Source organism: Apteryx rowi, unplaced genomic scaffold, assembly GCF_003343035.1.
Source record: "Apteryx rowi isolate R43461 unplaced genomic scaffold, aptRow1 scaffold_967, whole genome shotgun sequence".
In the NCBI taxonomy this organism is placed as follows: Eukaryota; Metazoa; Chordata; class Aves; order Apterygiformes; family Apterygidae; genus Apteryx; species Apteryx rowi.
The window spans coordinates 212,725-229,860 of NW_020451279.1; the positions used below are offsets into that span (position 1 = coordinate 212,725).

Here is a 17,136-nt window from a genome sequence, read left to right on the forward strand (position 1 = left end):
CAACAGCTCTCCATGGAGCTGGCAGGGTAGAAGTGTTCCAGAAACCAGCTTCAAGGGGGAAGGCATTCTCACCATATATATTCAATCACTAAAAAGAGGTTTAAGCAACTTTTTTCCAGTTAAGATCATTAAATCTTAGCTGAGATTACTGGAGATGCACAGCTTACCAATGATAACACTGAAAATTTAAAAAGTCAACTTTCTTCTAGCATTTCAAATAAGTGAATTTAAACATCCTTTGCAGAACATTTTTAGATACATGAGTAAAATCTTCTCTTTTTTAAAATCAGTTTTGAAAAAGTAAACATTGTTTTTTAAGAGTCTGTGAAATTTCAGAACCTAACACTGAGGATTTGGAAGCATCATACTGATTTACAGCTATCCCTATAATTCTGCTCTTTCAGTCAATGCCAAGTGCAGGTAACTTGGAAGGAAAAGAGAACAGTAGAAAATCAAATAAAAGCAGAACTGAACTAATTAGATGGACTCCACAAGAAAGAAAACATCACCATCCATCAGTGGTTTTCCACTTTTGGACCACCAGGGATGTTCACAGACTTCAAAAGGAATTAGCAAAACAGTAATTATGGCTAATACTACATTAGCAAATTCTGTAGTACAATGGGAGCAGACAGACCTGTAGAGCAAAATAGTTGATGCTGATGATCCTGTGTCAGTATCATGCATGTTTTTTGGAAGGTGAGGGAGGAATTTATTCCAAATTAGCTCTAGTCTGGCCTCATGAACTGAATGCCTATTAGATGCCGAACACCGTCAGGTATGCTYGTAGAGAGCACCATTTGGTTTCAGATTCACCGAAACAGAAAACAGTTCATGTACTTGACAATTGGGAGATCTACATCATAAACATACTCCTGATCCAAACTACGCTAATAGTGTAATGCACCCTAAAAAGCCTTAGTATGTTTTAATTCAGTACATAAAAGTCTGAAAAGAAGTGTTTTATTTTGTTTTGGTATTTTGGGGACAAGGTAGAGGAAAGATTGGTTGAAAACCCCCATCTTCTCAAAGGCTGAAAACCTGTCACAAACTACCTTTGAATTACGGCTTCCTCCAACATTTGTGGATCAAGGCTCCACAGGAAGGGAGGGAATAAAGACACTCTACTCTATGCACAAGAGTCACAGCTTCATCTATCTGCTCTTTTCCTACAGCATACTCAGCCACCAAATACTTAGGGAAGAATATATAGCTAAGATCTCATCTTCTCCACTGGCTGGCACCCATCTTGGCAACACGGCCAGTGAAAACACACTGAAGCAGCAGTGGCTTGCCAAGCCTAACAGGGTTACTATTGCAAAACAGCATCAGAACACCTACTATAGTCAGATTGCATAGCACCAGTGTTACTCCAGTATGTGTACACTTAGACATTACATTTACCCTCCAAACTTGACAAAGGAAAGTAACATCTCAATTTTATAGTTGCGAGGCACAAAGTTCTTGTAATCATGCTTAAAGGCACACAAAGCCTGTAGAAGGACCAGAAATTGGACCTAGATCACACCAATATTTAGCAACAAATGCTTCAACCACAACATGAGTTATGTTTCCTTCTCGGAAGCAAAACCCAGCTATTGCCTTAGGATCCACTCACAAAGCTGTGCTTTTTAACTTAGCTGTAAGCCAACAACTCCTTGATGCAATTAAATGGATTCTTTTCCCCATTCCCTGCTTCAGCATTTCTGCTATTATAGCTGGTCCTGGCTGAAGTACTTCCAGGACTGGAATAAGTTGTAAATGAGCAGAAATATAATCCTGAGGAAATAATTCAAAGTTTTTTAAGGAATTACTGCCCTTGTAAGTGAGACCATGTAAGTGATAGTGAAAGCATTCAATCTGCTTCAATACAACAGAAAAACAATGGTGATTCAAGCTAACCCCTCACTTCATACTGAAGTAGAATAGAGGCATTCAAATGGTCAGTTATAACCTTTAGTTGTCTGGGTGACCAGCAAGCTAAGCAAAAGAAATTACTTAAAATGAGGTAACAAGATCTGAAAGATACATTGGCCTGGGAGATTAATAGCAGCTTTCTACCAGAAAGAAACAGCATCAATACTGTTGCATGAAGAGGCTTTAGGTCTAGTCCATCTCATGGGTAAGAATACAAAACTATGCTAAAAACAGTTCATGGTCATTGCAGTTTTCTTTGTCATCCTCCCCAAAATTGCCAAAAAAACCCAGTAAACTCAGAAAAGGCCTATCAATCTCATAAAACAAAACAAAGACATTTCTTATCTATTTATTACTCAGGCACAAAGGCATCTGTCATGTTTTAAGGACTATATTACATGACATTTCTCATGCATGCATTACAAATTCTAGTTACCTTGTTAGCCACATTTTTATGACTGCATCATTTTCATCTTTTTCATAAAAATAGATGCTTTTGGTGAATGCTAAGTTGGTATATATCAGTTTCTGTGGTTTCCTTTCAAAGGGAAAAAGCAGCATATACAAATGTTTAAGATTAATTTTAGTCAATTAAAAAAGCGTAAAGTATTAAAATTAATTTTTACAATACATAGTATTCTGAAAGAGGAGGGAGATAGAAACAGCAGAAACTGTGATGCTCTGCTCCTCAGAAACAACATGTCACTGGCAAGATGAAAGGCAGCATCACATCCCAAGAAGGTCTTTTTTTTCCTTTTCAAATGAGAAAGATTGAATCAATGATAAACCATACCAAAAAAAAAAAAAAATCAAAGAGAACCCACTTTCTACATGTTTCTAGATACATAATTTCTCAAAACTCTTAATTCTTACAATTCATAGAGAACAGAATATTTTACATATATTCCTACGCATAACTTGTTTCCCATTATTTTAACTTTAAATGTCTTAAAATAGTATATGAATGTATTAAATTTTGAACTGATCGCATCTTTCATATTCTATACTTTTAGAGGGAAGCGCCCATCTATCCAAATTCAGTAACTGAACAACTGAGAAGAGAAGCCAATCAGTTTTATACTAGTTCCTGAACTTACGATGCCCTGGCCCACATTTTAAAGTAATAGCCCAACTTTTCCTCCCTTATAGGAGCTCTACTGACAGCTCTTTCTCTTCTCCTTCACTTCTAGGACCACTGCCTTCTTTCTGCGTGCCTACTCCAGTTTCCAATACAAGAAAGGCTGCTGTTGTGCCCTACAGCTTCTTCGCTCTACCCGGCAGAGTTTACTAGCTCAGACCGTGCTTTGCATGCCTCACTGTTGGCAATGTCATGTCTCACTACTGCTTTAGAAGTTGTTGTCTGGTCTCAGCTGATGTTATCGGAGGGGAGAGGTATAACTAATGATTCTCCCTATCCTCCCTTCCTCTGGCTCTTTCTTAAGTATTTTTATACTCCAATGTTTGCCTGCGAGGCCTATTTGGTTCAAAATCTTGTTCTTTGCACTGTATCTGACTAATTTTTATTACAAATGTTTACTAATCATAGACTGATTCTAAAGACTGTTTCTCATATTAAAAAAAAATTACATAGGTAGTTGCTCCTCCCCTTCTCTTTTCTATCCCCTCCCCATACCCTTCTCGAACTCCCCTTAGACCATCTAGGATAAAATATCTTGTTCAAATACCACATTCTTATTTAAACACAAAATCCCCTCAAATAGGCCATGTAGTATATGCCATCTCTTTTCACAGAAGAGAAAAGGAAGAGAAAGCAGAAGTAGATGCAGCCTCTCCCCAAAGCATGGGCATATGAACCCAGCTAACTGAATACTGGCAGACTTCAGTTCAGGCAGCTGCCTGGAAAGATTTTCAGTGCTAAATTAATCCTTTTTTTAAGGTCTCATTAATGCCTATTTTTGAAGTGTTTTAATGTATAGCTGAGGCTGCTACATAAAGAAGCTTTCTGGTCACAGCCAGCTCAACAACAGAGTTTAAGAGTATCAGTTTAATCCTATAACACACAAACTGCACAGAAAAAAAGAGGAAGTTTTACAAGCTAATGTTTTATCCACAAGAAAAGACATCTGACTGCAATGAATTCCGATGAAACACGTTTTAATTTTACACTTTGCTCCTGAAGTTAAAAAGGAAAGAGCAACCATCTAGATCTTAAAAATCACTGCAGGCTCTTGAGAACTTAAAGAAAGCAGTTTAAAATTAATTTTGAACAGCAATCTGCAAGAAAACTGTCTGATTACCTTTTCCCACTCCAGTTCCACTGCGGTTAGTTCCAAAGTTTGCCATGAATTTGCTTCAAAATATTTTCCTTATTAGACCAAAACATTTTTGATACTGTTCTGACATTTAATTGTTTTAAACAGAAGAGTTTTCCTATAAACAAATGTTCATTCTTAACACCAGTAAGTAGATTATTTTGAATCTAAACATGCTGAAGTGACACACTGAAAAAACAAAGAAATCAAATTCTACAGTGTTGATGTCTAGGACATTTTTGTTTTTCTTAAACCACCACACTGTAAAAAACAAAAACAAAGGAAGATACAGAATCCTGAAGTGTGCTTGCTATAAACTTGGCCTTTAAAACTTTTTTCCCCTGATAGTTAACCACTTCTTCATTTTACAGAAAATGCTCTCATTTAAGATGTTTAATGACTTTAATTTGATTTGCAACATCAACAGAAGTTTGACTGTTCTGTGCTTATGAGCTGATGCAGATTTGGGCATTGCAGTAGAGATTGCCTCTGTGTAGCTTTATGAAAAAAGTGAATATATATACACACTAACAGACACACATTCACTGGAGTGCCTATCAAATTCTCTACTTCTAATATCTCGAAACACCTGAAAATTAGGTATGTCTTCAGTACTCAATACTGCAAGCAGTGAGACAAACTTTTTTAAATGTGCATTAAGATTTTATATTGTATTAATTTTCCGATAAACAAAACATAACTAGCACTTAAATAGCAATTTAAGACTTGTGAAAAAATACAGTTAATGGAAAATACTAGTATTTCTGTAAGTCTAAGCTTCATATTATCCTACAGTTTTCTTCTCACAGCCCAGAAATATTTAATCTCTACTCAATCATATCTGATATGATATATCACAGCTTTCCTTTACTCAGCTGACCTCCTATGGCTTGCATCACTATATAAATCCCATAACAGAAAATTTGTGATTAAGGTGTAGAAATAGTTTCCCCTTAAAAGTGAAATGCATGCCTTCTAAAACAAAAGTTTCTCAAAAATGATGCAACATGATAATCAGCACTTTCCCCACCCTTTTCTTCTTTTTGTATACCATGGGCAATCATCTCTATTTTTTAACTGTATTGTGCATCTATGCTCACTTCCCCCAAACTCTATTCTCTCATCTTGCCCGCATTTCTAAACAGCTGCTTTCAGTCACTGCTTGTAATAGCAGTACATTTCCACCTTCACCACCTGGGTAAAACACATTTTACAAACTTCATGTCTTGCAACCCCATTAGAGATTTCAGCCTTCCACTCTCCTTCCAACTATTTAAAAAAATAAAAAAAAGCATGAACAGTTCTAGGAACAGAGGGCAGAGGCCAGGACTCCCCTCATCAACAGGCAGTAGAGTCAGGTCCCCTCCTCTTTCCCTTCAGCCAACGCATTCCTGACTTCTCAGCCTCAAAGTCTGGAGAGTGCCCCCCTCCCAGCACTGCTGTTACCCTGCTGAGTAACATAATTTTCCCATGGGAAATGCTCTATTAGTTTAAATCCCACTGAATTGGAGAGGCCCCACAATCCAAGAGGAAGAGATTTCGGGACAGTGGCTCCAAGCAGCTGGCTGCTGAGGAGTAGGACAACTGCTGCAGCCGCACCTGTGACGAGGCGCCGCGAGGCACCGCTGTGCTTTGCGGGCACCCTGCCTAGGATCCTGTTTGAGAGTCACACCAAACTGAGCAAAACTTGTGCACTGGTGACCAGAGTTTTTGTGGACTGCTACATTAACATTAGGCACAAAGAGGCATTGACCCTGATTCTCAGAGAATGTAATTTAAATAAAGTTATCTAAAATTACATGCACCTTCCCCACTCCCCTCCAAATTATGTAACAAATCAATCAATACTTACATTGCTTTAAATTACACTTTAAAATAGTCAGTCAATGTAATCTACAGAGACTACATGCTGCATGTATGGAAAATCAAACCATTAGAGACTAATCTACATGCAGTTCAAAAAGCAATTTGACTACATCAGTTAAATTTAGAAACTGATTTAGTTAATCATTGCAGGCAACCAAGACTTAAACCTCATCTTCAAACAGATCCCTACACACTAACTGCATAATTCAGTAGGGAAATCAGTACTATGCCAATCACAGTCTCAGAAAAAGCCCAGTTAAGAGGCCAATGACTGTGTTTAGTTGCAGTATCAAAGTGGAATTGAATTGCCCACGTAGCTTCAGACAGTCATAATAAAGAATATTTCTGCATGTGTTTCTATTGCTATTTTGAAAAGGATGGGCATAATAAATCTCTCACTGCATAGATGCCAGATTTACCAAATTACTCCTCCTTGTGTACTAACATCAAATCCATTTCGTCAGGCTGCGATTTAAAACTTTGAAGCCACTCAACTCCAAGCATCAAAATTAAAGGCAGACTGAACAGAGTTCTCATCCAATATAGCCAATAGTTGAACCCAAATACTCAGTCTCTTCTAATATGAAAATCGGACAGGAAACAAAGGACGCTCAAGGAAAATGCATGCACCTCTCAAATAAGACTAGAATCAGAGATTAGGCTTCTCCATCAAATTTTGAGTCAGTCTCTCCCAAAATCAGCTCCACCGCATTTTGACTTTAACATTTGTACAATGCAAGGATCCCGGGATACTTTCTCTCTCATGTGGCTTTTATTTTATTTTATTTTTTAAGCCAGAACACCATTTGGGATACCCTGTTCTGCTTCTTCCACCCACTCCCATGAAATTAGTGCTCTTCAGCTTTTGGATGGCTGAATAGTCCAAAAGCCTCCTAACCATTCTCTAGAAGTCTGTTTCTCTCTCCTGCCTCACCTTTCTTTCACATTCATTCTCTCCAATTCTGAAAGGCTTCTCTCCCCTTCTGAGAAAATCCAAACTTTAGTCCTCAGAAGAAAATTTGAAGGAAATGTTTCTTAATTGTTTGTTTTAAATCAAGGATGCAAGTTAATGAATCATTCTATGGATCTGCCAGCCACTAAGGATACAGGTTATATGATTAAACAGTCACATAACACAGGCAAAAAGTATACAAATAAATTTGGCTTAACCATGACTAAAGATATCTAATTTGCTTTCATGACAGAAATATTTCTAAAGACTGGAACAGTTTTATCCACACAGCAACCACAAATTTAGATTTAACTGAATATGTGACATTTGGCGCTTACAGGTAGAGTCAAACTGTAACCACGTATTCCTTCAAATTGCTTATGTACGATGACAAAGGAGCTCTTCAGCCAGTCTAGTACATTGACATTTCAGGCTGGTAAACATCAAGGTGCTTTTCCAAGCCCTAATATTTGATATTTCTTTCCTGACTACATGCTAACATTCTTTGAGGTAGACGTTTGTTGTCTAGTACTGTATGGTTACAATAAAGGTTTAGAAAAAGTAGTGCAGAACTTCAAGCCTGGCTATCTGGCTATATAGACAACAATCAAGTTATCTTACTATTTAACTATATAAATGCATACACACACACACACACGCACACACACACTCTCACTGTATAATTACAGAGTGAGCAAGAGAGTAAATGGGTTTTCTTCCATCCTTTTCCTTCCACAGCTGTTGTCCACATGACTCTTCATGTGCCATATTGTTTTCTCATACCTTCACCCCTCAAAATAAAGTTTCTTTCAGCATGCCCACAAAAACAGTTACTTGACATTGTAAATACATGCACATATAGAAGAGTTTTCCAGAACTCCTTTCTTTCGAGTTTTTCCTAATTTAAGCTGCAACTTCTTTCAGGACATACGTTGATTTGCAACTGGAAAATCATCAAGCATACGATCAGAACTCAATATCAAAATAAGCAGATGTGAATTTCTAAGACAGCTGAGGGGACAGAGTGCGCCAAAGGGGTCATAGCCAGGGTCTGCTCTCGAACACCACCAAAGACAACAGTATCTTAAAGCAGTACTGCATACTTGGCTTATTTCGGAGACCTTGAAAGTAAGGCTGGCTGCTGTTGCTGCCAAGGAAGGCACTGTAGTGCAGTGCAGAAGGAAAGCGGTTCCTCCCACAAGTAGCTAATACTACTTTTAACCTTCTCATCCTCTCAGGAGCAAGAACAGCAAACCTGCTCTTCAGGTTCTCCCCTGCTCACAAGGTTTCTCTCCTTCCCTTTGCAGAAGAGGACAAGACCCAGTCCTTTATGTTCAGTGGAAGGGGGGGGGGAAAGCTTTACTAATGCTAACTAACTAAATTGTCTGAACTTTGGCAGTAGCCCTCCATTAACACCATCTAGTGCAATGCACATCTTTTATCACGTGATGATGGGAGCACTAAATAGCTGTTCTCACTCTCCCACCAACACAAGAGTTATTCCTCCATCTAGAAATCTCCAGGGTGTGTGTGTGGCAGCACAGTGGGAAGAGTAAGGGGCCAAGGGAAAACTTGCCCACACAGAGCTTCTTCCTAATCACTGATTTCATATCAATAAACATAAGAAGTATAACTGATAAGAAGAGGTTTGAGGCAAACAGTCAAACATTTAACCTCAGCAGATTTAGTTTAAATCTCTAAGAAGACATGTCAGCAAAGTACAGATTACACAGGACAAAAGTAATTAACAGATGCAGATTTTAAATCCAGTGTATTATGGACATCYAGAAATAAAACAAATTTCTTTCTGTTTTCTGCACAATAAGATTAGTGTTTAAATGGATACTGGTCTCCTGGTCCAGCAGAGATTCTGACATTGGTTTCAGGGCCTAAAACAGAAAATCTTCAACTTCAGAGAAATAGAATTCTCCTTCCAAATCTTAACTCAAAACTTCTGGACAGTTTCCAAACTTCATCATTTAGTCTTCAGTTTAAGGACTTACCACAATTTTCAAAGTTATTTGTGAGGGATTCACAAACATGAACTAAATGACAAGGTACGTTCAATAAGAATAGGAGTTCCATTGAACAACTTACCATTAAAAAGATCAGGGAGGAGAGAATATCCTTCCTGTTCACAAGTTTGAGAAGACAGCTGATCTAAAACTTGCCAGCACGCTCAAGTGGCCTTACCTGCAATCAGAAAAACAAAATCATCAATATAGATTTTTCAGCTTAGCTCTTCAATAATAGAATGGCAAGCTAAAGAAATGCAAAGAAAAAAAATCAGGATCAGTGGCCAGTTAAAAGAAAAAAACCACTAAAAACATGCAAGAATTTGTACACATACTTTAAACTGTTTGGAGCTAGAAATTAATACCGTGTTAGAGCTTAATTACAGTTTTTGAAGACAAGCAAGAAGCTTATGTAATTTTAAGTAAATGCCCGTGCTTTTAACTGGAAATATCTGCAGATAAGGTAACACTCACCCACTTAAAAACTGCGGGAGGGGAAAACACAAGACAATGGCCTATAGTAAAGCATAATAAAACACCAGGTTTGAGTCCCACTGAGATACTTCACAACAGATCAAGTTTTACTAAACACCACAAAACAAACCCACTAAAAAAAATAAACAGAATCTCTGGCAAAAATTAAGTTTTGAGGCAAGTTTCCATAAAAATATTACAGCTCTTAGGTGTAATATATGTAATCAAGAGAATAATTATTTTTAATTTAGAGATGAATACTTAGTCATATATATTGTTTTAAAACAAAGTCCATGTAGTAGATTTAAATACAGCAGTCCTTTCTGCAAGAATTTGCACAAAGATGATCTCCAAAATACATGCTGTTTGACCATGATAGACTAACAGTACAGCCATATTTTAAAAGGCTGCAGCTATACGTTCCTTGACAGGACATGACTAGAGTCTGCTTTGGTTAACACAAATTTACAAGAGAGGTTAAAAAAAAGTCTCTGCTATTGCAAGGACACGTTTATTAAACAGGCTTTTAAACAAAGTCAAGGCATCTAGAAGAATAAGACACTTTAAAGTCACCACACAGGGACTTCTCAAAGGAAAACATCAAGGTCCTAAACAACACCTCGTCAGCTGTCACCACTCTCCCTAAATTTCCTTTATCCTCCATCAAGAGATCAGAACTCTAACATCACTGCGTCCCCACCCCAACTGCAGAAAGCTTTCATGCAGTGGTCACCTATCCCAAACACAATACTGCCCTCAAATTAGTATGCCACCAAGCTTTACCAATTGGTCTAGGGCTTTCTCACTTAACTGCTTGCATAAGGAATTGCTAAGGAACATTTTAAGAGGCTCAGGTACATTAGTTCATTCACACTCAGTGCTCTGCCTCTCCTATCAGCAGGATAGGTGCACCGTGCAAGGAAGATGGCATCTTCCAAACACAGCTTTACAATACTGACTAAAACTATGTCAGACATGATCCTATTAACATAAGTGATTTGAATTAAGGCTCTGATTTCTTCAGTCATACCTGTGGCTCAAGAAACAGTAAATCTACTTTAGCATAATTAGTACTATATCAAAAATACTATAAAACAGGTATCGTAGAGCATTAACCTAGTACAAGGTGGCTGGAACCTTATAAAGACAGACCCTTAGTAGCATGCTATCAAGATGCTGAGGATATATTTACATATTACATTAGTCTTGGCAGCAAAGGTAGCTTATGAATTTCTCAGTTCACCACCTCCATGAATTACATAAACACAACTACAGTGCTGCACTATACAATAGCTATCCTAGATGTATAGGACCACTGAACCTATCCTGTGATGAAGAAACTCCAAAAGAGACACTTACTCTTAACTCAGATCAGTAACATGTATGACCTGTACAGGGATGGGGAGAAGTCACGAATTGCAGCATGGATGAGAATCTTGGACAGTTTTGGTGGTGAAATGAGATTAATTACCCTGACATATATTCCTGGGATTAATACAAATCCTTACGTGGCATCAAGACATGGCCAATATCAAGATATTAAGCAGCTTTATACATTTTTTTCTTGAAAGTAAAATATTAAATAAAGACCATGGATAAGCCAGAGAACACGGAGAGGGAATGAAAAGAGAAATGCTGAACTGTCCCACCACATGTTCTATATTTAAGACACACAATTATGATGAAAAATATATTGCAGATGCATGCAACATGAGATACAGACAAAGGAAAATAAAATTTCAGTTCACCATTAACACCCAAGCAATGTCTATTTATTGGCATAACTGTGAATATACACATTCCCTTTAGAATGGATTCCTCCTTTCCCATAACATATTCATGGGGAAAGAAACCTCAACAAAAGTCATAATAAAAAAATTCTCACTTGTTACCTAGTATATCACTGACTCCTCTGCCAAGTGCCCCATTTGACTCATAGTCACTGATTAAACTACAGGAAGCACTAAACAGTTTCCACAGGATAAGATTGCAGAAAAGCAGAGAGTATAACACTCACTTCTGGTTAAAAATGTATAGCCAGCTGAGTTTTGTTTAAAATCAATGTTTTGAAACTTTCTAAACAAGATTCCTAGAAAGGAGATGCTATGAAAGCAAATTAACAAACAAGCTATCTGGCATACAGATGATTACTTCAGAAATCCACAGGAGAAAGAAATACAGGATTCAGTGCAAGACATAACTTTTAGACAGACTGAGGATTAAAAATATCCAAATAGGCATTCTTCATCAAAATATTGAAAAAAAGACTTTACTTATTTGAAAGTCTGCTTTCTCAGGTTGGGGGAGGGTTTTTAAAACATGGTTTCAGATACGGAGATCCAAAGCTTACTATTATTGTAGTTTGAATTAAAAATAGTAACTCTTATCATACATACACACAAAAAAAGGAAGCATTTTAAACCTCCAATACTGATTTGCCCTGTTACCTTCCTGAATACATTCAACCTCAAAAGCATGATACTAAAATCTTGCACACTACTGTAGTACTACAGCAGTAATTCAGGGAACACAAAGCTGGAGTCTTTGAAGAGCAGAACCATGTGCCAGTTATCCCTTAGGTCCCACTTGCAATCTTAGGTACTTCTGTAGTGGGACAAGGGGCTTTTGGAACACCCTTTTCTGTAAAAGGGTCATAAATCAATTACTCAGAACCATTGGGCTTCTTGGTAGTCCCTCCTCAGCAGCTGAAGAGACTGAATCCAGGCTTGGGTAGACCATCTACAGGTATGGTCTGTCTTCCTAAATCTAGTGGAAGAACAAAAATGGGTAGCAAAAACAGTAGTCAGCATGTCTAAAAGACTTGGTCTGGTCTGACACAAACTTTCATGGATTGAGCAAAACAACTAGAAAGATCCTGATCTCTAGACTTGGCCTGTTCCAGATCTCAGGCTTCAACTTTGACATATCACAGTAGCAATGCAAAGGAACACATAGCAGCTCTTGTTTTCCAAGTGCTTCTTCATGCAAGATTCTTTTTCTCTTGTCCAGTCCAAACTCTGAGGCTCCACAGACATGCAGAGATGCAGACTTAGCTAGGACATACATCGTCCTTGGAGTGCGGAGAGCAATCTGCCCTCTCCTTCCACTGTTCCGAGCTCTCAAAGGAAAACTGCGTACTCTGCACTCTTCAGAGAACCACTTTGACGGTCAGAGACCTGGTCACAGCATCCAGTGTGTCCATTGACACCAATTCCTTACAGAAAAGTTTAAATTCCTGCAATTCTTTGTTAAAACACAGGAAGACAACTAAGTGTAAAAATATCCAATCTCTTCTGGAACACTTGGCATCTCTTTTATTCATTTTCACTCTTTGGATTATGGTACAAATATTTGCAGTCTGAGTATACTAGTCCTTCACTCTTGGATTGAGGAGATCTGTTTAAACTGGAGACTGGCACAAAGCTAGACAGTTTGTGGAATCCATCTGAGGTTAAATTCTCCATCTCCAGAGATTCCACAGTCTACAAAAGACAGCCCACCAAGGCTATGAAACCATCCCATAAGAGCCCTGGTATGCCAGATATTCTTGGTGTTAAGCATACTAGTATTGATCTCCCCCAAATCTCACCTCTTTGGTACTCAATGGTAAGGGACAAGGACAACATTCTCTTCCTTAACGGTCAACACTAATGCTTTGCTGCAGATGAAGCCAAGTCTAACCATAATGCTATACCACAAACAGGAGTGTCTTCTAGGTCTTTTACTAGAGTAGTACCAATCGCAATAGGCAGGAAGTAGCTCTTTTACTCTACCAGCTTAGTTCTAAAAAGAAAGTATTCTCCAGTCACTGACAAAGAAATAAGCCTAACACCTCTAAGAAGGAACAATTTCAGCTGGGATGTCAATATTAAGATGTTTTCAAACACTCAAAGTCTTTACTGGCAATATTTACTGTCCCTAAATCTTCACAGGTAAAAATCCTGATCTCACAGTACAAGTCGTCTGTACTATAGCCTGCTCCTTCCCTCAATACAGCCAACACTCTTCTCCAGAGAATTTGTAGTATGTATCTTTATGGAAAAACAGAGTCCCCTCTAAGCGCCACACTCAGTGCCCAGAGATGTCTCCCTAGTGCTCTGCTTAAAAGAACGGTGCTGGCTTTACATCACTCTGGAGACCCACTTGACTGACAACACTGATCATGGATCTTCCTCAGCAGTCTGCTTCTCTGTATTACCAGCTGTTGCCAGTCCATCCAGTGAGGGTGTTACATAGCACACTGTGTCTGTTAATAAGATTTTAGAACATGATCCCTAAAATCAAAAAGTCCCGTGAAATTCTGCTTTCTGGAGCGTTCAGCTTCATATCTTGTGGTTAGCAAATATTGCTACAATGCATGAACATCCAGAGGGATGCTTGGTACACTTAAGAACCCCAGCCAGAAAGGAAACCTGTGGGATCATTGCAGAGATTACTCCAAGGCTGTCTGGGAAAGACAAGAGTAGAAGTCTAAGTTTTAAATCCACCATTAAAGTAGTAATGGATATGGTGACATGAGTAACACAAAACAGTCAGATATCTAACAGTCAGCATTCAAAGCAAATAGCAGATTTTTTTTCCCCACCAAAACTAAGATTTTGTTTAGATCAAACTCCTCCATAAGTAGCAGCGGGTCACGCAGCTGGTAACCCATTGCTACATAACATTAGAGAGAAGTGACAGAAAACACAAAGCATGAAGCAGCACAGGACACAGCGCCCCACTGAAAAATGCTAGTCAAAAATATGATGACACGAACACATGTGCACCCCTAAAATGAGATCCCTCACAAATAAGAATGCTAGATGAAATGCAGAAGGCTGCAGAATGTCTAAGAAACAAAATGAACAAATCCCCCCCAAAACAGAACTGATATAATATTTAAAAGTGAAAAATAAATAAAATGTATGAAGAAATGCAGCAGGAAAGGAGACAGCAACAGGGTCTTACTAAATGGTATCTTACTCAACATGGCCCTGGAAGATAGCCTGTTCCAACTCCACGGAATCAGGATTATGCAGGTGGTTACAGGCTGCATCAGGAAAGCAGCTGTTCTCCCTAGCATGCCCCATCCAGGAGCAAGACATATTCTTACATCTGAATTTGGCTAAAAGTTACTGCTCATATCACTCCATGGCTAATTCTCCCACAGTCTGGAAATAAGAGAAGTGGAAAAAAACAGAAAAGCGTACAGACTTCAGCAATGTTTGGAATATAGGAGACACACCCTTCCCCCTAGCAGGCAAAAAAGTTATCCACACAAACCTCACAGCTGCATTTATCACCAATATGAGTATACTAGAGAAGAGACCAGAAGAATAAGCAAGTTTTCTTTTTTTAAAAAAAAAACCTACTCATTACTTTTCTTCTTTTCTATATATAAGTGCCTTCTAAAACACTTTATGCTTGATAAAGAAATCTCTGGAAATTCCTTCACTACATTTATTCCACAATTTTAGTAACAGTTCACATTATTTAGAATCCAAATTAGTCACACTGGAAGATATCTGAAAAGCGTAGTTGTTTCTTTTTCAGTTTGCAAATTTCAAAAAAATCTTCACTGCTTTTAGACAGACTTATGCATCATACTGATTAATCAGTAAAGAGCCACCATTTATAAGATTGTATCTCAGCAGAATAAAATGGTTAGTGCTTCATCAGAGTTGAGCTATGAGGATCAAGTAAGGGCATTACTATGTAAAGCAATAAGGTGGGGGGAGGAGGGAGGGAGGGAGGAAGGAAGAGGAATGAAAGCATTTAATAGGTGAAATATTTGGATATTTAACTTTTCTTTTTACACCCTAGCTAGAGAGCTATTCTTGAGAGACAGATTAGCACACCCTAATATTAACTATGATTCAAGTTCATCCTCATTTCTCGAGGTTTTTTTTTCTTCCTACTACCGTTTTTAAAGGGTCAGATGAACCATGGCTTTTGTTTGCTTCTGTTGGGTCCTTTTTCTATCAATATTTCTGCTTATAAGCCTGTTAAACTAAAGCCGTTTTGCATGGATCTATGCCATCATGAGCCTCACTGAATGCAGAGGAGTTTAGCAGTTCATGAAGATCACACAAGTCACAGAAATTCAGAAGTATTTGAGGTGAAGTCCATTTTTTCCTTCAATAAGATGGCTGAAATGGCTTCATAAACCATGTATGCTGTTACCATAAGATTTTATGGTTTTAATAAAAACCTGTTTTCATGAAGATGAATTTTAAACTATTTCTGCTTTACACTGCTTAAAGTAGGATAAGAACAGAAAAGAAAGCCTGTGAACTTCATTATCCTAATCACCAAATCCCTCCAGGTTCTCTGATGCTTGAACATCAGCCTCAACACCAACTAGTTCTCTTCCAAATACTAACCCATGAGATTAGATTTTCGTGTTCCCCCTGAGTATCTTCATAAGCTCAGTAAACTAAGTTTTAKTAGTATCATTTTCACAACGTTTAGTATTTTCTATTCCGTTATCATCACCAGCAGGAAGGAGACAGTCCATGCTGACACCAAATCGCCGTGATTTTTATCTGAAAGCCAGTGTGCACAAACTGCTTACAAGTTTGCACACACTTTTAATCTTGTATTTCACTGATGACATTCATAATAGATACATTGTCCAACTGTCTACATTTACTGAGTGCTTACATGCTTCAGGTTCCTCTATGTCTAATTAGCCTTAAGAACGTGCAGTCCAGAAGCGATTTCTTAGTTTCTATAGAGTAACTGCCAAGAATTTTATTTTGGAGGTTTAGGCATTTTTTTAATTTTACTTCAGAAGTAAACAAAACCATTCCCTTCACCAAATTCTACTTCCTGGCAGGGTCTACAGACAGTATTGCTGAAAAGTTTGTGTAAAAGATATTTACTCCAGATTTCCAAGACAGCACTTGCAAATAATCAGATTCTTGATACAAACAAAGAGCGCAGCTAACAGAGGCAGCGAACAGACACAGCAGTTTGCACAGCAGTTTGCGCAGAAGGGCGCACGAAGGTACCTTCGTTCCTGTTCCCTGTGGTGTACGCTTCCTCAAGTATGGTTGAGACACGCCACACAGCGCGTTCCCCAGCGGCTGTTGGAGTTGCTGTGTCAGAGGCTGGGACCCAGACCGACCCTCTGACAGTAGATGCAGCTCTACAGGTCTCAGGCTGCAGGGAGYGCTTGGGGCCTCTCYGGGAGGCCTGGGCTGGCAGYCAGCTCTCCTGCAGGAGGTGTGCTGCTGTTGRCGAGCTGTGTCGTCAGGTAAGGGAGTTAYGGGAGGAGGTCAGTAGGCTGCGCAGCATCCGAGAAGTGGAGCAAGAGAAGATAGACAGGGTATTCTCAGAGACTGTGCAGCTTCGGGAGTCCCAACCCCTCACAGCAGTGGAGTTGCCAGAGGGCTCTGTGCCGTGTGACACGGTACATCATAACATCGTAGAAGAAGACTGGAAACTGGTCACTGCTTGTGGGAGGAGAAAGGCTCCTACTCCTCCCAAAGACTTGCAGCTGAAGAACAGGTTTAGTGCCCTCCAGGATGAGGAGGAGATGGGCATGGCTGCAAGGGAAGTACCTGGGACAACAGACCCTGTGCCTTGCCGGAACCCTCAGAAGAAGCGGCGGGTGATTGTTGTGGGGGACTCCCTGCTGCAGGGGACGGAGGCA

General features: G+C 38.9%; 1 protein-coding gene across 2 annotated transcripts in view; it reads right to left on the reverse strand.

Annotated features, from left to right (window-relative positions):
• The window catches only part of WASF3 (WAS protein family member 3), a 53,268-nt gene extending 44,068 nt beyond the window's left edge, over positions 1 to 9,200 (reverse strand). Inside the window, exon 1 of one of the 2 annotated variants that reach the window (XM_026054750.1) lies at positions 9,106 to 9,200. The gene's annotated coding sequence lies outside the window, so the exon portion shown is untranslated. The remainder of the gene's footprint in view (positions 1 to 9,105) is intronic. The other variant, XM_026054752.1, reaches the window with a different exon arrangement.
• Between the last annotated feature and the right edge of the window lie 7,936 nt (positions 9,201 to 17,136).